The sequence below is a fragment of the Centropristis striata genome, chromosome 10 (genome assembly GCF_030273125.1).
Source record: "Centropristis striata isolate RG_2023a ecotype Rhode Island chromosome 10, C.striata_1.0, whole genome shotgun sequence".
NCBI classification, from domain to species: Eukaryota; Metazoa; Chordata; class Actinopteri; order Perciformes; family Serranidae; genus Centropristis; species Centropristis striata.
Window position 1 is genome coordinate 1735282 of NC_081526.1, and position 25323 is coordinate 1760604.

Genomic DNA, 25323 nt, shown 5'->3' on the forward strand with positions numbered 1-25323 from the left:
TGATTTCCAACCTAACAGAGTTTAAACGGTTTCATGATTTAAATCTGCTGGAGTTTTGCAGATTAGTGCAGCAACTTTTATTCAAAGCTGTGAAAAACTAGAAGAAAGAACCTTTGATTGACTGACAATTTATTTGAACACGAAATAAAAGATGAACAATTAAAAACAAACAATAAATAACAAAGCAAAATGAAACAACGACAAAATAACACTTTTTTGTGTTCAAAAGGAGTCAAAGTTTGTTAAATCCCTTCTCCCTATGTTAATTTATTATATTCAGTTATATGACACCAATAATATGTATGTATATATATATATATATATATATATATATATATATATATATATATATATATGTATCTATAACACATAGTAATGTAGTATATGAACTTATTATTACCTTTACTAATAAAAGAGCCGTTGTTGGCCAAAATATGAGAAAAAATAACTAAAAAAGACACAACAAAAGACACAAAATGACCAAAAAAGACACAAAATGACAAAACAAGGACACAAAATTACAAAAAAGACACAAAATGACCAAAAAAAGACACAAAATAACTAAAAAAGACACAACAAAAGACACAAAATGACAAAAAAAGACAAAAAGACACAAAATGACTAAAAAAAGACACAAAATGACCAAAAAAAGACACAAAATAACTAAAAAAGACATAACAAAAGACACAAAATGACAAAAAAAAGACAAAAAGACACATAGTAATGTAGTATATGAACTTATTATTACCTTTACTAATAAAAGAGCCATTGTTGGCCAAAATATGAGAAAAAATAACAAAAAAAGACACAACAAAAGACACAAAATGACAAAAAAAAGACACAAAATAACAAAAAAAGACACAAAATGACCAAAAAAAGACACAAAATAACTAAAAAAGACACAACAAAAGACACAAAATGACCAAAAGAAAACACAAAATGACTAAAATAAGACACAAAATGACCAATATGACCAAAAGAAAACACACAATAACTAAAAAAGACACAACAAAAGACACAAAATGACCAAAAGAAAACACAAAATGACTAAAAAAAGACACAAAATGACCAATATGACCAAAAGAAAACACACAATAACTAAAAAAGACACAACAACAGACAGAAAATGACCAAAAAAGACACAAAAAAGACATGGAAAGGATTCAAAAATGGACAAATTAGCCCTATAAGACTCCATAGCGTTAATAGAGGAATCAGACTGAAGATCAGATCAAACCTGCAGCTGATATAGTTTTGGACTCTTTAACTCTGATGATGTCTTAACTTCCTGTAATACCTCTAATCCTGACCGACCTTCACCAAACCCCTTCAATAAAACAGCTTGATTGAATTTTAAAATCTATTTTGCATGAAGAAACAACCTGTCAATCATCACAAACTCTCTGATTATCGAAGTTTCTCCTCTTACGGAGCAGAAAAACTGATTTAATCAGAGGAATCCACTTGGTTTGATTGCAGCACATCGCTCACATTTAGTTTTCTGTTTTACTAAAGCAGGGGTTTGTTTTTATTAGTTTTATCACTAAAGGTGCTGCACAGGCGTAAACATACTTTTTAAGCAAGCGTGCATGTAGAAATGTGCACATGCATGCATGATTTTATGTTTTGTTGTGATATGAAAATTATTTTATTGCTGCCAGATAAATAAATTGTCCTGTTGGTGTTCAGCTTTCATAGAAATATGAACAAAGGCAATTTTTTACTTTTTCCAAGAAAGTCTGGCTGCAGAGCTGCACTGTCAGGACCGGAAGTTGGTTCGAAGCCTTTCAAAATAAAAGCGAGCATACTGGAAGCATTTACTGTATTTTTCGTTCCCTGTGTTTGTTTCTTGGGTCTTTATTTTTTGTTTACATTGTGAAAATGTTTATGTGTATTCATGTGTTCAATTAAAAAGATTTAAAAAAAATGAATATCTTTCCAGTTGAACTGGAAAAGGTGAAAAAAATGCAAGAAAATATCAAGATAGAAACCAAACAAAAAAGAGAGTCTGGTTGCAGAGCTGCACTGTCAGGACCGGAAGTTGATTTGAAGCCTTTCAAAATAAAAGCTAGTATGTATGAGGAGGCATGTATTTTTCTCAAATGTACGAGAAAAAAGGTGGCAAATTCATGGGGAAAAAGTGACAAATTTACAAGAAAAAAATTGACTAAAACTAAGCATTTTCCAAAAAATAAAAACTAATTAAAACTAGCAAACTCACTCTAAAAACTCATTAAAACTAACTGAATTTGAAAACAAAAAATCACAACGAAATTAAAACTAAAACTAATGAAAAAAACATAACTTTTATAACCTTGGTGGACTCACAGCGCTGAGCTTAATCTCAAATTAATCTTCAGGTTCTCAGCTTTCAGATGATGTTCACAGCTTCTCTGCAGCATTTATTATTGACCTGCTATCTCCCCTGAACATCCACTGCCCACAACCACCAGTTCTAAACCAACAAGGCCCTGAATAATAATAATAATAATAATAATAATAATAATAAGTGGTGAACATAAACACACAGATCTCCTCTCTCAGCCTCCCACACGGACAAACTGATCAAAGTCTCTGTTCTGAGTCACTGAAGTGGCTGTAAACCGTCCTGAGATGACTAACAAACAACTGCTGGACTATCACTTTTTATTTAAACACTCAGTATTTCACGTACAAATCATCTGAAGGACTAAACTGGAACTGAACATGAGATCAAGTCCTTCTCAGTTATGAAGCGTTCAGAACTGATTTGATGTTTTTAGCCTCGATGGTTGACGAAGAACTGCTGACATGACAGAAAAGTTATATGCAGCTGAAGCTAAAAGCAGAGGAAATGAATATTGCCTGTATCCTAAATATATCACCTAATATATATATATACTACATATGTATATATACTACAGCATGGGTCTCAAACTGGTGGCCCGCGGGCCAATTGTGGCCCTTGTGACGATATTTTGTGGCCCCCACCTTGATATGAAAGTTTAATGTGAGTTTTATATGAATGGCACTTTACCGTGTTGTGTGTGGGAGGTCCCTTTATTATTACCTTTTTTGGTAATTCTGTGTCTTTTTTTTTTAGTAATTTTGTCTTATTTTGGTCATTTTGTGTCTTTTTTAAGTAATTTGTTTTTTTTCTGTCATTTTGTGTCTTTTTTTGTAATTTTGTGTCTTTTTTTTTTGTAATTTTGTCTTATTTTGGTCATTTTGTGTCTTTTTTAAGTAATTTGTTTTTTTTCTGTCATTTTGTGTCTTTTTTAAGTAATTTGTTTTTTTTCTGTCATTTTGTGTCTTTTTTTGTCATTTTGTGTCTTTTTTTGTATTTTTGTGTCTTTTTGGTAATTTTGTGTCTTTTTTAATAATTTTGTGTCTTTTTAGTAATTTTGTGTCTTTTATTGGTAATTTTGTGTCTTTTGTTGTTAATTTTGTGTCTTTTCTGATAATTTTGTGTCTTTTTTTGGTAATTTTGTATCTTTTTTAATAATTTTGTGTCCTTTTTAGGAATTTTTGTGTATTTTTTTAAGTCATTTGGTGTTTTTCAGTCATTTTGTGGCTTTTTTAGTAATATTGGGTATTCTTTTGGTCATTTTGTTTCTTTATTAAGTAATTTAGTTTTTTTCTGTCATTTTGTGGCTTTTTTAAAAGTAATTTTGTGTCTTTTTTTGGTCATTTTGTGTCTTTTTCAAGTATTTTATTTATTTTACTGTCATTTTGTGTCTTTTTTTGGTCATTTTGATACTGCCTCCAGTGGTCCCCAGGTAATTTGACCTTTAGGTAAACATTGATGTTATCAGACCATTGGTGAATAAATGTTACCAAAAGAAAAGAAGGGCTTAGTTTTAGGGTGGAGGAGACTAGGAAGAGTCACAACTTCAGTTCACAAGTAAAAAAAAACAAATCCCAGTTTGCATTATTCACTTTATCTCTTTGTCTTTTGAGAGTTTGGAGACAAAAATCCCAATAAATCTCAACTGTGTTCATATCTCTGACAAAAGAAACAAGAGTTCAGATTTATACATTAAGGAAAGAAGGAAACACAAAGTCTGAGCAATAAAATCACCTTTGATCTTTGATTTATCACATGTATTCAGAGCAAAACCAGCACAAACATAAAGGGAATCAAAGTCACACAAAGAAGGAAGAAAATACTGTTTCATCTCTTTGAACCATCAGGCTAATATCTGCGAGGGTTAAAAAACGAGTACAGACACTTTAGAGTTTAATAATGAAAGCAAAGAGGTGGAAATCAAGCCTCAGCCTTCACAGATGTCAAGTTTGTGATAATGGCAGACGCTCTGGATGAATCCTTTGTGTGGATCCTTTTATTAAATAGATATTTTACAAGAAAGCATATGCTGTGTATGCAGGCAGAATGACTGATGTGCGTTTCTTTTAACCATCCTTGGAATTCAATAATAATACAAATGTCCAGTGTGTCGCAAATGTATGGTTTTTAATCTCAAAATGTAGCATATTTAACTGGAAGAGCGAGCGAGCTTGGGTTGATTTACACATCGTTCCAAATGGTAAAACATTATATAAAAAAACCTATATTATATATATTTTACTAAAAGTAGCATCTGGTTTATTATTTTTGACTTAAAAAAACTGCAACAGCAATGTGCGAAAATAAATTGTAGTGCAAGAACAACAATAAAGTGCAAGAACAAATAAAATCACTTAGAAATATCTACATATCTATGTATATAGATATATATATATATATATATATTTTAGTAATTCATATAAAATCTTTACTTCTTGAATAAGTCAACCAGCTCCGCTGGTCTACAGGTATAGTGGCATGCCTTTTGTACCAAAATGACCAAAAGAAGACACAGAATTACCAAAAAAAGACACAAAATTATTTAAAAAAGACACAAAATTACAAAAAAAAGACACACAATTATTTAAAAAAGACACAAAATGACAGAAAAAATACACAAATTACTAAAAAAGACAAAATTATTTCAAAGAAGACACGTAATTACCAAAAAAGACACAAAATGACCCAAAAAAAGACACAAAATGACCAAAAAAATACACAAATTACTAAAAAAGACAATTATTTCAAAGAAGACACATAATTACCAAAGAAGACACATAATTACCAAAAAAGACACAAAATTATTTAAAAGACACAAAATGACCCAAAAAAGACACAAAATGACCCAAAAAAGACACAAAATAACCAAAAAAGACACACAATTATTTAAAAAAGACACAAAATTATTTAAAAAAGACACAAAATGGCCACAAAAAAAATACACAAATTACTAAAAAGACACAAAATGGCCCAAAAAAGACACAAAATGACTGAAACACTAAATTACTCAAAAAAGAAACAAAATGACCCAAAAAAGACACAAAATGACACAAAAAAGACACAAAATGGCCCAAAAAAAACACAAAATGACAGAAAAAATACACAGATTACTAAAAAGACACAAAATGGCCCAAAAAAGACACAAAATTACTAAAAAAGACACAAAATTATTTAAAATGACACAAAATAACCAAAAAAGACACACAATTATTTAAAAATGACACAAAATAACCAAAAAGACACACAATTATTTAAAAAAGACACAAAATTACCAAAAAATACACAAATTACTAAAAAAGACACAAAAATATTTAAAAAAAGACACAAAATTACCGAAAGACACAAAATGACCAAAAAAATATACAAATTACTAAAAAGACACAAAATGGCCCAAAAAAGACACAAAATTACTAAAAAAGACACAAAATTACAGAAAAAATACACAAATTACTAAAAAAAGACACAAAATTATTTAAAAAAAGACACATAATTACCAAAAAAGACACAAAATTGTTTAAAAAATGAGGCAGTGGCCCTCTGATCACCTCCTCACCTCCTGTCTAAATCTGAGAGGAATAATAAATATTTTTTTTAATTGCTCTTAGGGGCCCCCGAGTGGCCCCGGGGCCCTAAAGCAGTCCCTTAGTTCTGTTATTTCTCGGCCCGGCCCTGGATCAGCCTGTCTGTCCTTCAAAAAGTCAGAGAGAAGGACATCCACAAGCCACTCTGTGCTTATTAGACTCTGCTGCTGGTCTATTTTTAATAAATATATCAGAAGTTGACAGATGGGAAAGCATTTTGCAGGATGGAAACGCGGAGGACATAAACTCCAGTGTTTATTCTGGCTAGCAGCTTGGACATGTTGTTAATCACCGAGTGTTAGATTGGAAATCAATGGTTCACTACTGCAGCGAGACATGAGCTGTATAAGGCAGACAATCCTGATTAGAGGGTTTAATTAATGTCACAGGATTTGTTGATAATAATAAAGAGATATAGCCTTATCTTGACAGACAGACATCCAGTTGGTGAAGTGGAAGGAGAGCTGCCAAGAAGAGAGAGACACCATCTTTTCTTTTCACCCGACACACAACAGTTCTTATTATAGAGTATAAATAAGAACGTTCTGTATAAAGTTGAGAAACTACTGGGTTAGGTTGAGAAAAAAGATTATGGTTTTGATAAAAAAAATAACATATTTTGTGTATGTAAGTTATCTTACAACTTGTAAATAGGGCTGGGAGATATATCGATACTAGAAAATTTCCTCTGGGTAAATAGTGAAAGGGCCACGGGGGCTACTGCCGGTGTGTGTGCACCATGATGAGATTCTTCAGAGATTTATAACAATTAATACTAGTAATGTTATGATACTATATAATATACAAGGAGCACACCTACAACAAGCATTCCTTGATCAAAGGCAATCAGAGCAGAGCAATCAACAGAATTAACTGCCACCAACTGCCAATGGTCCGTAACAATAACAGCAGCCAGAGGTGGACAGACTGGAATTTCTGTCCTCGAACAGAAAGCATTTTTGGCAAAACCATAATACCTATCATTGATCCGACTTCACTTTGAGCGTCCTGAGTTCTTCCTGAACGTCTACATATGTTTTTTTTTAAGAAAAATGAAAAAATAGCTTTGTTAGAGCGATCTGAAAAAACTGTTACATCTCCCTTTTTCAGAAATCTTCCTGCGTTTTTAATATGGGAGCTAATGAGGCTGTTGGTGCGTGTTGGTGGATCATCTGTGCGTCCTACGCCCAAACTATAACTCTGACAGCTTTACCAGAGGATTGTGAGGGAGAAGACTAATTTTCCTACGTTTCTATGTATAAATTATTTCTGTAGAGTGGAATTTGCGGCCTGGAGCGCAGTTTTCAAATTTATTTTTTGACAGTTTTTTCTCTCCCTCTACACTCTGGCGATGATGTCACACACTGTGACACGAACATTCCGTGCAATACACACCCATTATAATCTCAGAATTTCTCCAAAAATGATCATGGTCATTGAACAGGGATTGATAAAAAACTATATGACCTATCGAAACGTGGATTAATACACCGATACACAAGACTTGTGTCTACTGTTTAAAGTTTAAATGGAGTCTCTAGGTGAAATTATGCCGGAGAAGTAGACGTTTAAAAATCTCCAATTATTGTTCTTTTTCACTAATTTTTTTTTCTGCCGTCCCATTCATTTCAATGCTAAATTTTGGGCAAAATTTGTATTCTGTAGAGAAAAGTAATAGCACACCGATCCCGATCAAACTGCACGTTTTGATATATAATTTGTAATGGGACGAAATTATGTATATATATATATACGAACACAAATCTCTTGGTTGATAGTCTTGTGTTTTTGACCCTTAAATCCGCCCTAAACTAGTCAAACGACAATTTGGTTTGTAATTAGCTGCACTATAATCTGTATAAAACTTTAATTTACATATTAATTTATCTTTAATTTCTTATTGTGTCTTTTGATTGGTCATTTTTACAACTACTTTTGTTCATCTCACATATTTTTTGTTCATTTTGTGTCTTTATAATGGTCATTATGTGTACGTTTTGGTCATTTTATGTCTTTTTTTTGTCAATTTGTGTCTTTTTAGTGATCATTTTTACATCTATTTTTGGTCAGATTGTGTCTTTTTTAGTCATTTCATGTCATTTTTGTTCATTTTGTGTCTTTTTAGTGGTCATTTTATGTATTTTTTGGTCATTTTGTGTCTTTTTAATCGTCATTATATGTATTTTTTGGTCATTTTGTGTCTTTTTAATCGTCATTATATGTATTTTTTGGTCATTTTATGTATTTTTTTGTCAATTTATGTCTTTTTAGTGGTCATTTTTACCTCTATTTTTGGTCAGTTTGTGTCTTTTTTAGTCATTTCATGTCTTTTTTGTTCATTTGTGTTTTTTTAGTGGTCATTACATGTATTTTTTGGTCATTTTGTGTCTTTTTAATTGTCATTATATGTATTTTTTGGTCATTTTATGTATTTTTTTGTCAATTTATGTCTTTTTAGTGGTCATTTTTACATCTATTTTTGGTCAGTTTGTGTCTTTTTTAGTCATTTCACGTCTTTTTTGTCCACCTGTGTCTTCACAGATCATTTCCCTCAGATTTACTGTTTTTATCTGGTTTTTAAACACCTCTTTTGCAGTGTTCCACCAAGACAAAACTTTATACGAGCCTCACTACTACTACGTCTGTAAGAATAATGAAGATATAAGTCCAATATATTGTTCTCTCCATCCATTTTACATCTATTTTTGGTCATTTTGTGTCTTCTTAATGGTCATTATATGTATTTTTTGGTCATTTTACGTCTATTTTTTGTCTATTTATGTCTTTTTAGTGGTCATTTTTACATCTATTTTTTGTGTCTTTTTTAGTCATTTCACATCTTTTTTATTCATTTTGTGTCTTTTTAGTGGTCATTATATGTATTTTTTGGTCAGTTTATGTCTATTTTTGTCAATTCATGTCATTTTTGTTCATTTTGTGTCTTTTTTGGTCATTTTGTGTCTTTTTTTGTCAATTTGTGTCTTTTTAGTGGTCATTCTATGTCTTTTTTGGTCATTTTGTGTATTTTTTTGTCAATTTATGTCCTTTAAGTGGTCATTTTTACATCTATTTTTGGTCAGTTTATGTCGTTTTTAGTCATTTCATGTCATTTTTGTTCATTTTGTGTCTTTTTTGGTCATTTTGTGTCTTTTTTTGTCGATTTGTGTCTTTTTAGTGGTCATTTTATGTATTTTTTGGTCATTTTGTGTCTTTTTAATCGTCATTATATGTATTTTTTGGTCATTTTATGTATTTTTTTGTCAATTTATGTCTTTTTAGTGGTCATTTTTACATCTATTTTTGGTCAGTTTGTGTCTTTTTTAGTCATTTCATGTCTTTTTTGTTTATTTGTGTTTTTTTAAGTGGTCATTACATGTATTTTTTGGTCATTTTATGTCTTTTTTTTGTCAATTTGTGTCTTTTTAGTGATCATTTTTACATCTATTTTTGGTCAGTTTATGTCTTTTTTAGTAATTTCATGTCATTTTGTTCATTTTGTGTCTTTTTTTGTCAATTTTTGTCTTTTCAGTGGTCATTTTATGTATTTTTTGTTCATTTTGTGTCTTTTTAATCGTCATTATATGTATTTTTTAGTCATTTTATGTATTTTTTTGTCAATTTATGTCTTTTTAGTGATCATTTTTACAACTATTTTTGGTCAGTTTATGTCTTTTTTAGTCATTTCACGGCTTTTTTGTTCATTTTGTGTCTTCAAGATCATTTCCCTTAGATTTAGTGATTTATCTGGTTTTTAAACACCTCTTTTGCAGTGTTCCACCAAGACAAAACTTTGTACGAGCCTCACTACTACTACGTCTGTAAGAATAATGAAGATATAAGTCCAGTATATTGTTGTTATATATAGTTCTTTCCATCCAACACTCTTGTTGTGAGATGTAATGGACGTTGCAGCCTCTAGGCGACGCCAGCGGAGCTTCAGGCTTTTACTCTTGTTCCATTAGGAGTCAATTTTCTATCAGGCCACGGGGCCAGACGGAGCAGACAGGGGCCACTCTGTTATAGGAACCATCTGATGGATGGTGTGTTCAAGGACCTGGTCCCCAGAGGGTTGTTAGAGTTAGATAGTAGGTTATCTTTACAAAGTCACCTACTGTATAATCCCTGAATTAATTCCTGCTAACAAGACAACAGGCAGGTAGCTGCTCACACACACACACACATTCTTGTACTTCTATCTTTGTGAGGACCCTCATTGGAACAGTGAATTCCCTTACAAGGTTATAATAGTTTTGAATGTTTCATTAGTTTTAGTTTTTATTAGTTTTAGTTTTTTGTAATGGGATATTTGTTGGAGTATTTGTTGGTAATGACGTATTTGAAAAAAGTTGACAAAGACAAAAATGAAGGACATTTTCACTATAATTTTAGTTAGTTTTGTAACCAAAAAATACAGTTTCAGTTAATTAATTAATTAATTAATTAATTACATTGTTTAAACATAAACCTGATGTAACCTTTAACCCTTAAAACAAAGTCTGAAATCTCAAAAAAGCCTTTAAAGAAGTGAGGACCGGCCGAAATGTCCTCACTTTGCAAAAATGTCCTCACTCTGTTGGTTAAATACGTGTTCCGGTCCTCACTATGTAGGAAGTACAAGAACACACACACACACACACACACACACACACTCACACACACATTCTTGTACTTCTTTCTTTGTGAGGACCCTCATTGTAACAGTGAATTCCCTTGCAAGGTTATAATATTTTTGCATTTTTCATCAGTTTTAGTTTTAATTTCGTTGTGAATTTTTGTTTTCAAATTCAGTTAGTTTTAATGAGTTTTTAGAGTGAGTTTGCTAGTTTTAGTGTAGTTTTTATTAGTTGTAGTGTTTTGTAATGGGGTATTTGTTGGGTGGGAGATTAAAAGAGGTCACAGTAAATTTTGCCTTTATTTCCTTTGTCTGATCCATCTTCATTATGTATGAAAAAAGCTGACAAAGATGAAAACGAAGGACATTTTCACTATAATTTTAGTTAGTTTTGTAACCACACAATACAGTTTCAGTTAATTATCATTATCATGTAACCTTTAACCCTTAAAACAAAGTCTGAAAACAAAAAAAAAAGCCTTTAAAGAAGTGAGGACCGGCCGAAATGTCCTCACTTTGCAAAAATGTCCTCACTATGTTGGTTAAAAACGTGTTCTGGTCCTCACTATGTATGAAAAAACAAAAAGACACACACACACACACACACATTCTTGTACTTCTATCTTTGTGAGGACCCTCATTGGAACAGTGAATTCATTAGCAAGTTTATAAGAGTTTTGGATTTTTCATTAGTTTTAGTTTTAATTTTGTTGTGAATTTTTGTTTTCAAATTAAAAAAAGTAAAAACGAAGGACATTTTCACTATAATTGTAGTTAGTTTTGTAACCACACAATACAGTTTCAGTTAATTATCATTATCATGTAACCTTTAACCCTTAAAACAAAGTCTGAAATCTCAAAAAAGCCTTTAAAGAAGTGAGGACCGGCCGAAATGTCCTCACTTTGCAAAAATGTCCTCACTTTTGTGTCACAATAAGACACAAAAAGCTGTCACAAAATGAACAAAAAATGACACAAAATGAACAAAAAATGAACAAAGTGACAAATTGTAAACTGAACCTTAAAACCAAGTCTTGACCTGCAAAAAGGTCCTTTGAAGAAGTCCTCACTTCTCAAAATGTCCTCACTCAGTTGGTTAAAAACGTGTTCCGGTCCTCACTATGTAGGAAGAACAAGAACACACACACACAGAGTCCCTGCGGTATATTCCCTCTGTGCTGTCTTGGTTTTGAAAACCCCTCGAATGTCTTCAAAGATCCATGAAAAAACAATGAGAGCTGTTGAGCGTTTGCATATATTTGGCAGCTAATGTTGGCATAACAGCCTCTAATTTGAATTCTAATCTGTCATGGATTGGTGACAATTAATTAAACATTGATTCCTGAAGGCTATGTTCCTTTTATAAAGGTAGCTGAGAAGCATTTATGCACTAACTTCCAGAACAGACAGTGTTTGCAGACACATAAGGGAAGGAGAGAGCTGAAAATTCATTTTAAAATCATTTTATGTATTTTTTGTTCATTTTGTGTCTTTTTAGGGGTCATTCTATGTATTTTTTGTTCATTTTGTGTCTTTTTAATGGTCATCTCATGTCTTTTTTGTTCATTTTATGTATTTTTTTGTCAATTTATGTCTTTTTAGTGGTCATTTTTACATCTATTTTTGGTCAGTTTGTGTCTTTTTTAGTCATTTCACGTCTTTTTTGTTCATTTGTGTCTTTTTAATGGTCATTTTATGTCTTTTTTGGTCATTTTGTGTCTTTTTTTGTCAATTTGTGTCTTTTTAGTGGTCATTATATGTATTTTTTGGTCAGTTTGTGTGTTTTTTGTCAATTTATGTCTTTTTAGTGGTCATTTTTACATCTATTTTTGGTCAGTTTGTGTCTTTTTTAGTCATTTCACGTCTTTTTTGTTCATTTGTGTCTTTTTAGTGGTCATTATATGTATTTTTTGGTCATTTCATGTCTTTTTTGTTCATTTTGTGTCCTTTAGTGGTCATTATATGTATTTTTTGGTCAGTTTGTGGCTATTTTAGTCATTTCATGTCAGTTTTGTTCATTTTGTGTCTTTTTAATGGTCATCTCATGTCTTTTTTGTTCATTTTATGTATTTTTTTTGTCAATTTATGTCTTTTTAGTGGTCATTTTTACATCTATTTTTGGTCAGTTTGTGTCTTTTCTAGTCATTTCATGTCTTTTTTGTTCATTTGTGTCTTTTTAGTGGTCATTATATGTATTTTTTGGTCAGTTTGTGTCTATTTTAGTCATTTCATGTTATTTTTGTTCATTTTGTGTCTTTTTAATGGTCATTTTATGTCTTTTTTGGTCATTTTGTGTCTTTTTTTGTCAATTTGTGTCTTTTTAGTGGTCATTATATGTATTTTTTGGTCAGTTTGTGTGTTTTTTTGTCAATTTATGTCTTTTTAGTGGTCATTTTTCCATCTATTTTTGGTCAGTTTGTGTATTTTTTAGTCATTTCACGTCTTTTTTGTTCATTTGTGTCTTTTTAATGGTCATTTTATGTATTTTTTGGTCAGTTTGTGTCTTTTTTTGTCAATTTGTGTCTTTTTAGTGGTCATTATATGTATTTTTTGGTCAGTTTGTGTGTTTTTTTGTCAATTTATGTCTTTTTAGTGGTCATTATATGTATTTTTTGGTCAGTTTGTGTCTATTTTAGTCATTTCATATTATTTTTGTTCATTTTGTGTCTTTTTAATGGTCATTTTATGTCTTTTTTGGTCATTTTGTGTCTTTTTTTGTCAATTTGTGTCTTTTTAGTGGTCATTATATGTATTTTTTGGTCAGTTTGTGTGTTTTTTTGTCAATTTATGTCTTTTTAGTGGTCATTATATGTATTTTTTGGTCAGTTTGTGTCTATTTTAGTCATTTCATATTATTTTTGTTCATTTTGTGTCTTTTTAATGGTCATTTTATGTCTTTTTTGGTCATTTTGTGTCTTTTTTTGTCAATTTGTGTCTTTTTAGTGGTCATTATATGTATTTTTTGGTCAGTTTGTGTGTTTTTTTGTCAATTTATGTCTTTTTAGTGGTCATTTTTACATCTATTTTTGGTCAGTTTGTGTCTTTTTTAGTCATTTCACGTCTTTTTTGTTCATTTGTGTCTTTTTAGTGGTCATTTTATGTATTTTTTGGTCAGTTTGTGTCTATTTTAGTCATTTCATGTTATTTTTGTTCATTTTGTGTCTTTTTAATGGTCATTATATGTATTTTTTGGTCAGTTTGTGTGTTTTTTTGTCAATTTATGTCTTTTTAGTGGTCATCTTTACATCTATTTTTGGTCAGTTTGTGTATTTTTTAGTCATTTCACGTCTTTTTTGTTCATTTGTGTCTTTTTAGTGGTCATTATATGTATTTTTTGGTCAGTTTGTGTCTATTTGATGCAGTAATTCCAGAAGAGACAGTGTTTGCAGACACATAAGGGAAGGAGAGAGCTGAAAAAGGAGCGTTTCCATTGTGTGCCATGAAACGGTGAGATGTAACAGACAGGTTTTGATTGAGGCTCTCCCCTCTGTGACATGTCAGTGAAAAGCTGTAAATCAGATATCTGTCTGGCTTTGTTAGTAGCCAGGAGGGGAATAAAAAGACACAAAGAGCTTTACTTAAAAAGCTGCACAAGCCAGGATTTATTCTTTATTTCTTTTTAACAAAAAATGTACTTGTCTCATCAGTCTAATTTACATGATGGGACCAAAAGAGCATTTTAGCCACAAAAACTCCCTTTTATCCTAATGGGATTAGATTCTGAGGTAAAGACAGCTCTGTCAGCGAAAGGACAAACTGGAATTTAAGAGTAAACAAAAGAACATAAAGCCTCTAGTTAAAGGTTGGATGCATTCTTTGATATCATCAGTAGTGCAAATAGCTAACAGAGCTATGAGTGGTCATTTTTACATCTATTTTTGGTCATCTCATGTCTTTTTTGTTCATTTTGTGTCTTTTTAATGGTCATTTTATGTATTTTTTGTTCATTTTGTGTCTTTTTAATGGTCATCTCATGTCTTTTTTGTTCATTTTGTGTCTATTTTTTGTCAATTTATGTCTTTTTAGTGGTCATTTTTACATCTATTTTTGGTCAGTTTGTGTCTTTTTTAGTCATTTTGTGTCTTTTTTAGTCATTTCACGTCTTTTTTGTTCATTTGTGTCTTTTTAGTGGTCATTATATGTATTTTTTGTTCATTAAATGTATTTTTTGGTCAGTTTGTGTCTATTTTAGTCATTTAATGTCATTTTTGTTCATTTTGTGTCTTCTTAATGGTCATTTTATGTCTTTTTTGTTCATTTTGTGTCTTCTTAATGGTCATTTTATGTCTTTTTTGGTCATTTTGTGTCTTTTTTTGTCAGTTTGTGTCTTTTTTAGTCATTTCACGTCCTTTTTTGTTCATTTTGTGTCTTCAAGATCATTTCCCTCAGATTTACTGTTTTTATCTTGTTTTTAGACACACCTTTTTTTGTGCATTGTTCCACCAAGACAAGACTTTGTACGAGCCTCACCACTACTATGGCTATAAGAATAATGAAGATATAAGTATAATCTATTGTTCTGTCTCTGTCAGCGCAAAGGACAAAGTGAAATTTAAGAGTAAACAAACACTTAGATGCAGGCAAAGAACATAAAGCCTCTACTTAAAGGTTTAAAGTGCAACCAGCTAACAGAGCTATAAAAACAGCCGTATCAAAGCAGAAACAGTGGGCCTCATTAAAGCTATGGACACTGCAAAAAAGGTCTAAAACCAGATCAAACAGTAAATCTGAGGGAAATGATCTTGCTGCATGGACAGATAATTTACCTTGACAAGATTTATTAAATTAAGATTATTAAATCTAGAAATAAGCATGTTGAACACTTAAAATAAGAAATGAACTCTTAAAACAAGATAAATTATCTAACACTTCTAAATGTAAAGGGTTTTTTTTATCTTGGTAAGAAACAAATTATTTGCATTTTGCTGGCTGCTTGAATGTTATCTCTTTTGTACATTTTTTGTCTTTATTGGTCATTTTGTGACCAAAAGAAGATGTAAAAAGACACAAAAAGACCAAAAAAAGACATAAAAAGGCACAAAATGACAAAAAAATGACACAAAAAGACAAAATGACAAAAAGACAAAAAAAGACAAAAAAGACAAAAAAGACACAAAAAGACCAAAAAGACACAAAAAAGACAAAAAAAGACACAAAAAGACAAAAAAGACAAAAAAGACACAAAAAGGCACAAAATGACCCAAAAAAAGACACAAAAAGACCAAAAAAAGACACAAAAAGGCACAAAATGACCAAAAAAAGACGTAAAATCACAAAAAATGAATAAAATACCAAAAAAACACCGCAAAAAGAGGACGCAAAAAGGCAAAAAAAGGGTTTTTCTTTTATCTTGGTAAGAACCAAATAATCATCAGGTCACTCTGCTCGGGCCAGTTCATCACTGCTGGCAGCTTTACTTTATCTGGTTTTAAGAGTTAATTTCTTATTTTTAGTGTTCAACATGCTTATTTCTAGATTTAATAATCTTAATGTAATAAATCTTGTCAAGGTAAATTATCTGTCCATGCAGCAAGATCATTTCCCTCAGATTTACTGTTTGATCTGGTTTTAGACCTTTTTATTTTTGTCATTTTATGTCTTTTTTGTGATTTTACGTCTTTTGTTTTTTGTGTCTTTTTTTTGTCGTTTTTGTGTGTTTTTTTTTTTGACATTTTGTTTCTTTTTGTGTCTTCTTTTTGGTCTTTTTGTGTCTTTTTACATTAAAAAACTTTTACATTTAGAAGTGTTAGATCATTTACCTGGTTTTAAGAGTTAATTTGTTATTTTAAGTGTTCAACATGCTTATTTCTAGATTTAATAATCTTAATTGAATCTTTTTGTGTCTTTTTTGTGTCTTTTTGTGCCTTTTTGTGTCTTTTTTGTCTTTTTGTTTCTCTTTTGTGTCTTTTTTGTCTTTTTGTGTCTTTTTCTGTCTTTTTCTGTCTTTTTTGTCTTTTTGTGTCTTTTTTTGTCTTTTTTTTTTGTAATTTTGTATCTTTTTTTGGTCTTTTTGTGTCTTTTTACATCTTCCTTTGGTCACAAAATGACCAAAAAAGACAAAAAATGTACAAAAGAGATAAATTAAAGCAGCCAGCAAAATGCAAATAATTTGTTTCTTACCAAGATAAAAAAAAACCTTTACATTTAGAAGTGTTAGATAATTGATCTTGTTTTAAGAGTTAATTTCTTATTTTAAGTGTTCAACATGCTTATTTCTAGATTTAATAATCTTAATTTAATAAATCTTGTCAAGGTAAATTATCTGTCCATGCAGCAAGATCATTTCCCTCAGATTTACTGTTTTACCTGTTTTTTTGCAGTGTGGGCCTAATTAAATGTATGGAGCTGTGTAGGTTGCTATATAAACTCCAGCCATTATAAAGCTTTTAGTGTTATTTCAGATCAATATGTTTTCAGTTGAACACTCCAACAATCCAGCAGGCTGTAAACAGAATAAAAGCACCGCTGCAGCACAGAATAAACAGAGGGGAACACTTGTTTGACATCATTGTAAAAAGCAAGCAGCCGTGTCCTCTACACCTTCAGATTGGCCCAGGTACAGGTTTCTGTCTCAGCTCATAATTCACTGGTCAAACTCTGAGTTATATGAAGAACACAATGCCAACACTCAAGGAGACTCCAGAGAGTCCCAGTCCTCATCTGGACCTTCACATATTTACTGTTCATCACTTCAATATCTCTCTGATATGTGGTTCTATTTATAAGGTATAGTCAGATCCATGAAAACTTTCCTGAGCACTTTATTTTAAATTTAATTCTCAGGTTCACTCTTATGCAACACGTCAATCTTTAGATCTTCATCCTCCAAGATTTATGACACACAGAGGTCAATTAAGAAAGACACAAAATGACCAAAAAAGACACAAAATGACCAAAAAAAGACACAAAATTACACAAAATGACTTAAACAGACACAAAATGACCAAAAAGACGAAATAAATGACCAAAAAAGACACAAAATGACTAAAAACAGACACAAAATGACCAAAAAAGATGAAATAAATTACCAAAAAAGACACAAAATGACTAAAGAAAGACACAAAATGACAAAAAAAAGCCACAAATTGACCAAAAAAAGACACAAAATGACCAAAAAAAGACACAAAATCACTAAAAAAAGACACAAAATGACCAAAACAAGACACAAAAAGACTAAAAAAAAGCCAAAAATTGACCAAAAATCGACACAAAATGACAAAAAAAGACACAAAATGACAAAAAAAGACACAAATTGACCAAAAATTGACACAAAATGACTAAAAAAAGACACAAAATGACTAAAAAAAGACACGAAATGACTAAAAAAAGACTCAAAATGCCCAAAACAAGACACAAAATGACAAAAAAAAGATAAAAAAATGACCAAAAAAAGACACAAAATGACCAAAAAAGACACAAAATGACCAAAAAAACACAAAATGACCAAAAAAACACAAAATGACCAAAAAAACATTATTCCATCATAAATATGCTGAAATAATTAATTAATTAATTCTGTAGTTTCTTGTCACTTTCTGAGATAATTTCCAAGTAAATATGGTAATAAAATAAACCAAACTAAACCAAGTGTCTCTCTGTCTTGTCTCTTTAGTGCTTATTGGTCATTAAATCACACGGCAGGATTTCCTTTAATTAACACGTCTCAGCGATCTCCTTCTTCTGGGTTAATCGATGAGCAAATATTGATCAGTGATCATTGATAAAGGATGCTTTGATCTTTCTCACCTGGCTGACCGTGATGCTCTCTGGGATGATTAGAGCTTTAGTTCATGCTTCACATGTTTTCCTTTTCTTTCTCTTGCTTTTTATGTCACCCATCAGTCTTTTATTCTCCTTTTGTTCCACGATTGCTTCTTTTGCTTTTTTATTGCAATGTTTTCTTTTTCTTCTGAAGGACTGACTCACCTTTAAAAGGAATATTTAAAGGGACATTAAGAAGGATTTACTTGGTGAAGTGACAAGTTCTCCAACAGAAACGGCATATTGGTAATTTTGTGTCTTTTTTTAAGTAATTTTGTGTATTTTTTTGTAATTTTGTGTCTTTCTTTTGTAATTTTGTGTCTTTTTTGGGTCATTTTGAAATCATTTTTAGTCTTTTTTAGTAATTTTGTGGGTTTTTTGGTCATTTGTGTCTTTTCTGGGTCATTTTGTTTCTTTTTAATTAATTTTGTTTCTTTTTTGGTCATTTTATTTCTTTTTCTAATATTTTTGTGTCTTTTTTAGTAATTTTGTGTCTTTTTTGGGTCATTTTGTGTCTATTTTAAATAATTTTTAGTAATTTTGTGGGGTTTTTTTTTGGTCATTTGTGTCTTTTCTGGGTCATTTTGTTTCTTTTTTAATAATTTTGTTTCTTTTTTGGTAATTCTGTATCTTTTTTGGGTCATTTTGGGTCTTTTTTGGTAATTTTATGTCTTTTTCTAATACTTTTGTGTCTTTTTTTTGTATTTTTGTGTATTTTTGAGGTCATTTTGTTTCTTTTTTAATAATTTTGTTTCTTTTTTGGTAATTCTGTATCTTTTTTTGGTAATTTTGGGTCTTTTTGGGTAATTTTATGTCTTTTCCTAATAATTTTGTGTCTTTTTTTGTATTTTTGTGTATTTTTTGTGTCATTCTGTGTCTTTTTTTTAAGTAATTTAGTGTTTTTTCAGTCATTTTGGGTCTTTTTTTGGTCATAAATTAACATAAATTATTTGGACTGACTTAGCGCATAGGAATAACATATGCATTTTGAAAATGGGCGTAATTTCCCTTTAAGAAGTCCTTTGCTGCTATAATCTCAATAGAAACACAGACGAATGTTCCACTAAAATGTAAAACCACCAGTGACATCAGCTGGGTGATGATGCTGGTTAATACCTGAGGACCATCATCATCATCATCATCATCATCAGGAGGAGGAGGAGAGTGGGACCCCGTATAAACGGCCACTTGGCAGCTGCTCACTGATTGGCTGCAGCGGCTACTCGCTCCATCACCGCTTCACATTATTAGCAGCCACAACATGTCCTTGGTTTGACTCTGCTACCCATCACTGGTCTCCATTATTTCTCTTTCCAATAGAACTCCCCCACTCTAATTAACCACCATAAGTAAATGAATCTCCTGGTCCAAAGAGGAGCCATATGTGGAGACCTTCCTTAATATTCAACGCCATTAAATGGTTCTCAGGAATATCTCCTCTACTGCAGTGGAACTGTGGGCTTTATTGTACATACACACTGTAAAAAATATTCTGTTTAATTTACGGTAAAATACCGGCAGCTGTGGTTGCCAGAACTTTACCGTAAAAAATACAGTGAGTGGGTTTTCTACTGTAAATTTAAATGTAAATATCAGCTAAATCTGTCATTTAGACTGAAAAATCACTTGCCATTTTATCCCTATTGTGCCTCTTTTTGGTAATTTTGTGTCTCATTTGATAATTTTACGTATTTTTTTGGTCATTTTGTGTCTTTTTTTGATAATTTAATGTCTCTTTTGGTCGTTTTCTGTCTTTTTTTGGTAATTTTGTGTCTTTTTAGATAGTTTTGTGTCTCTTTTGGTCATTTTGTGTCTTTTTTGATGGTTTTGTGTCTCTTTTGGTCGTTTTCTGTCTCTTTTTTTGGTCGTTTTGTGACTCTTTTGGTCATTTTAGGTCCTTTGTTAGGTCCTTTGGTCTGCTATTATTTTTAGGGTAGTTATGTCCTTGTGACGTTATGGTATTTCTCCATTCATTTTAAATGAAAAATCTAATATTTTTACAGCAAAACTGTGTTTTCTAAAGTTTATGACAGAAAAAAGTAAAAGTTTTGTGCTATTCTTTGATTTACGGTAATTAAAAGTGTCTACTACGGTGATATTACATTTTTAATTTCACGCCCTATTTCTGATATAATTTGACAGTGTTTTACTGTAATTTCTACAAAATTTTTTTACAGTGCAGGGCATTTGCATAACGTTGCAGTGGCATGCAAGGAGCAGCCCAGCATCCTGGGAATTATATTTAAACCTGTGGAGTCCAAAAGCTCCAAATAATCCAGACTTGTTGCCTCCATCAGAGTATAAAACAAAGCAGCGTGGAGCCCTACTGTACATTTACCTCTAAAGTTCTGGCTGTAAACTCCATGAGGCCAGTTTCAGTTTGATGATGATATACCAAGTAAAACTGGAGACAAGCTCAAATAGATTTAGTATCAAATGATAGAACTGGATGGAACCCTCTGATATGGTAGATTTGACACCTTTGGTCACATTTGACACATTTACAATTCTTTCTAGAGGACGAAAAAAGAAACAAAATTAACAAAAAAAGACACAAAATGACTAATAAAACCTCGCTTAGCAGTAACCTCACCTAGCGGTAACCTCACCTAGCGGTAACCTCACCTAGCGATTACCTCACCTAGCGGTAACCTCACCTAGCGATAACCCCACCTAGCGGTAACCTCATCTTGCGGTAACCTCACCTAGCGGTAACCTCATTTAGCGGTAACCTCATCTAGCAGTAACCTCATCTTGCGGTAACCTCATCTAGCTGTAAACTCATCTTGCGGTAACCTCACCAAGCGGTAACCTCATCTAGCGGTAACCTCATCTAGCGCTAACCTCACCTAGCGGTAACCTCATCTTGCGGTAACCTCACCTAGCGGTAACCTCATTTAGCGGTAACCTCACCTAGCGATAACCCCACCTAGCGGTAACCTCATCTTGCGGTAACCTCACCTAGCGGTAACCTCACCAAGCGGTAACCTCATCTAGCGCTAACCTCATCTAGCGCTAACCTCACCTAGCGGTAACCTCATCTAGCGGTAACCTCATCTAGCGGTAACCTCACCTAGCGATTACCTGACCTAGCGGTAACCTCACATAGCGGTAACCTCACCTAGCGGTAACCTCACATAGCGGTAACCTCACCTAGCTGTAACCTCCCTAGAGGTAACCTCACCTAGCAGTAACCTCATCTCGCGGTAACCTCACCTAGTGGTAACCTCATCTAGCTGTAACCTCACCTAGCGGTAACCTCACCTAGCGGTAACCTCACCTAGCTGTAACCTCACCTAGAGGTTACCTCACCTAGCAGTAACCTCACCTAGCAGTAACCTCACCTAGCGGTAACCTCACCTAGCTGTAACCTCACCTAGAGGTAACCTCACCTAGTGGTAACCTCACCTAGCTGTAACCTCACCTAGCGGTAACCTCACCTAGCGGTAACCTCACCAAGCGGTAACCTCACCTAGCGGTAACCTCACCTAGCGATAACCTCACCTAGCGGTAACCTCACCTAGCGGTAAACTTATCTAGCGGTAAACTTATCTAGCGGTAACCTCACCTAGTGGTAACCTCACCTAGCGGTAACCTCATCTAGCGGTAACCTCATCTAGCGGTAACCTCACCTAGCGGTAACCTCATCTAGCGGTAACCTCACCTAGTGGTAACCTCACCTAGTGGTAACTTCACCAAGCGATGACCTGACCTAGCGGTAACCTCGCCTAGTGGTAACCTCACCTAGCGGTAACCTCATCTAGCGGTAACCTCATCTAGCGGTAACCTCACCTAGCGGTAACCTCATCTAGCGGTAACCTCATCTAGCGGTAACCTCATCTAGCGGTAACCTCACCTAGCGGTAACCTCATCTAGCGGTAACCTCACCTAGTGGTAACCTCACCTAGCGGTAACCTCATCTTGCGGTAACCTCACCTAGCGGTAACCTCATCGATTCAAAAGAATCGATACCTAGCCAAGGAATGAACACTTAAGTTAAGTTAAGTTGTTATTTTCTTATCAATCTTTCCTAATATTGTGCACAGCATACAACCTCAAAATATTGTTCTAATTGTTATTGTTTATTGTATTTATTTATTTGTTGCACTACCTCAGACCTGAAGCTTGTTATCATAGTTGCAGTTTCTTTTTGCACAACTGTATTTATTATAAATATTTAACCTGTGGTTCTGTTCATTTTTACATATTTCTGTTAAATTTTGGGGTCTTTGTTTTTATCCTTGTGGTATCGAAGATGGTATCGAGTATCGAATATTTTCCTGAGTATCGGTATCGAGTTGAACATTTTAGTATCGTGACAACCCTACCCCTGATATGACTCCTCCCTTTTGCTTTTCCTCTGGTCAGTCAGGATTTTATGCGTAGTAATTTCAGAGCATTTATTTCTGTCCTTGTGTGACCATCAGTGTGTCGTCCTGTTTCAGACATTTAGATATCTATACTATGATCATGTCTTGCTGTGAATGTTCTGTAATTGTACCTTGCTTGATGTTATTTAAGTAGAATAGAATAGAATAGAATAGAATAGAATGCCTTTATTGTCATTATACTCATGTACAATGAGATTTGAGAGCTGACTCCAAAAAGCAGTGCAACAATAAATAAAATAATAAAAATATACAATATAAATATAAACATACAAATATATATATATATATATATATATATATATATATATATATATATATATATTTACTTGCCTAAGTATGTGTATGTTTATATTTATATTAATAAAATACATGAAAATATACAATATAAATATAAACATACACATACTTAGGCGAGTAAATGTAAATATATATGTATATATATATATAAGATAAGGTATAATGTAAAAAACATAGGCAAGAAAGGGAGGTAAGGTGCAAAGTCTTCAATTAAATTTGCCAGAAGCAGATATGATGCTTCATAAATATATTGCACATTGAAGGACAATTAATTGCACAAATTATTGCACATTGCCAGTTATAGTACAGTTATAGCAATACTTGAATTATATCAAAATGCATTAAAACACAAAAAGAAAGTGTTGTTTCCTATACGTAGTGAGATAGAAATGGTTGGTGTGTGTGTTGGATGGCCGTGTGTGTGTGTGTGTGTGTGTGTGTGTGTGTGTGTGTCCAGTTTTAATGGCAGAGAGAGGACTTGGCATCCCGTCACACAGCCATAATTTCTATTAACCGTCCTGGGAATGAACATGGAAAAGTCTGCAAGTCACTCCTGTGATTCCCTCCCTGTCCCTCACTATCTGCTCATTACCACACACACTGCACAAACGCTGCAACACACACACACACACACACACACACACACACACACACACTCTCCGCTCACATATGCAATGCTCTGTTTTCCTCATATTATCTCCACCACACACACACCATCCCTCCAGATCTCACTTCATATAACGTTGAAGGTCTGATCTTCCATGGTTTGCTCCCTAAGTGGACCTTCTCTTCTGTTTCTTCTGCAGCAGAACTGATTCCCAGGTGGATTCCAGCTCTTATCTTTGTTTACTTTTAATAAATGTGAACTTCATATGGAGCAGATACAGTATGTGGACATACTGGACATCTAAAAACACACACATGCAGCTTCTGGTCTTTGCTTTCCCTCCAGAAGAAGAAGAAGAAGATCTCCTCATCATCACTACTAAAGATCCTGGCAAGTCACATACTAATACCTGTTTTTTTTCCCTTATGTAATCTGAATTTCTCCTCTCATTATCATGCAGGGTAATAAAAAAATATATGGAAAACAGTGACTAGATTATTCTCCAGACACATTATTAAAAAAAACCTCGAAAGACACACAGATCCATAGAAGCATCCTGCTGAAGTCAGTGGCAGCATCATCCAGCCCTGACTTTATCTCTAACATGCATTAAAATAGTTCTGCAGAAACAGATGAGATAATTGTGCAGAAACGTGCACGAGTGCAATATTTAAAAGCCAATTAAGATGCATATTAATGTCATATCAATTAAACCTAATGTGCACATATCACCCTAAGCGCCTGTAAGCTCCTGTCTCTAGAAACTACTTCCAAATTTCCGTGCACGAATTAGAGAAACTGCATGACTGAATGAGTGTCAGGCTGTCAAACCTGCAGAATGTTTCACTCACCGGCTTCCGTTGCAGAGATTAAAGGAGAGAAGAAAGCAGGCAGTGGGAGAAGAACATTACATTCCCTATTAATGTCCATTCACAGCTCAGCGACGTTCACGCCGACACCCGTTTACTGTGTCGACGGAGGGGGTGGCGCGCACAGGCGGGAGCGCGCTTCCTGGCCATAGACAGCTAGAGCTCAGAGAGGTGCGTCAGTGAGGAGGAGGAGGTGTGAAGACAAGATAAGAGTAATAACAGCCCTCCAGCATCCAAGGCTAATCAGGAGACAAACGCTTTCTCTAGCAAGTCAATATGACATTTTCTCTAATATGTAATAATCAGATTCACCACAGAGATCCTCTCATGTCACTTTATTCTGATATCAACGCGCTGCAAAACAAGGTGTGTCTAGAAACCAGATCAAACAGTAAATCTGAGGGAAATGATCTTGCTGCATGGACAGATAATTTACCTTGACAAGATTTATTAAATTAAGATTATTAAATCTAGAAATAAGCATGTTGAACACTTAAAATAAGGAATTAACTCTTAAAACAAGATAAATTATCTAACACTTCTAAATCTAAAGGTTTTTTAATGAAAAAAGACACAAAAAGACCAAAAAGAAGACACAAAAAGAAACAAAATGTAGAAAAAAAAACACACAAAAAAGACAAAAAAAGACACAAAAAACAAAAGACGTAAAATCACAAAAAAGACATAAAAAGACAAAAATAAAGTCTAAAAACCAGATCAAACAGTAAATCTGAGGGAAATGATCTTGCTGCATGGACAGATAATTTACCTTGACAAGATTTATTAAATTAAGATTATTAAATCTAGAAATAAGCATGTTGAACACTTAAAATAATAAATTAACGATTAAAACCAGATAAATTAAAGCTGCCAGCAGTG

The 25323-nt window shown here is 32.9% G+C and overlaps 1 protein-coding gene across 1 annotated transcript in view; it reads right to left on the reverse strand.

Moving 5' to 3' along the window:
* The window catches only part of htr1fa (5-hydroxytryptamine (serotonin) receptor 1Fa), a 73278-nt gene extending 48280 nt beyond the window's left edge, over positions 1 to 24998 (reverse strand). The window contains exon 1 of the mRNA XM_059342249.1: positions 24427 to 24998. The gene's annotated coding sequence lies outside the window, so the exon portion shown is untranslated. The remainder of the gene's footprint in view (positions 1 to 24426) is intronic.
* Positions 24999 to 25323: the final 325 nt, after the last annotated feature.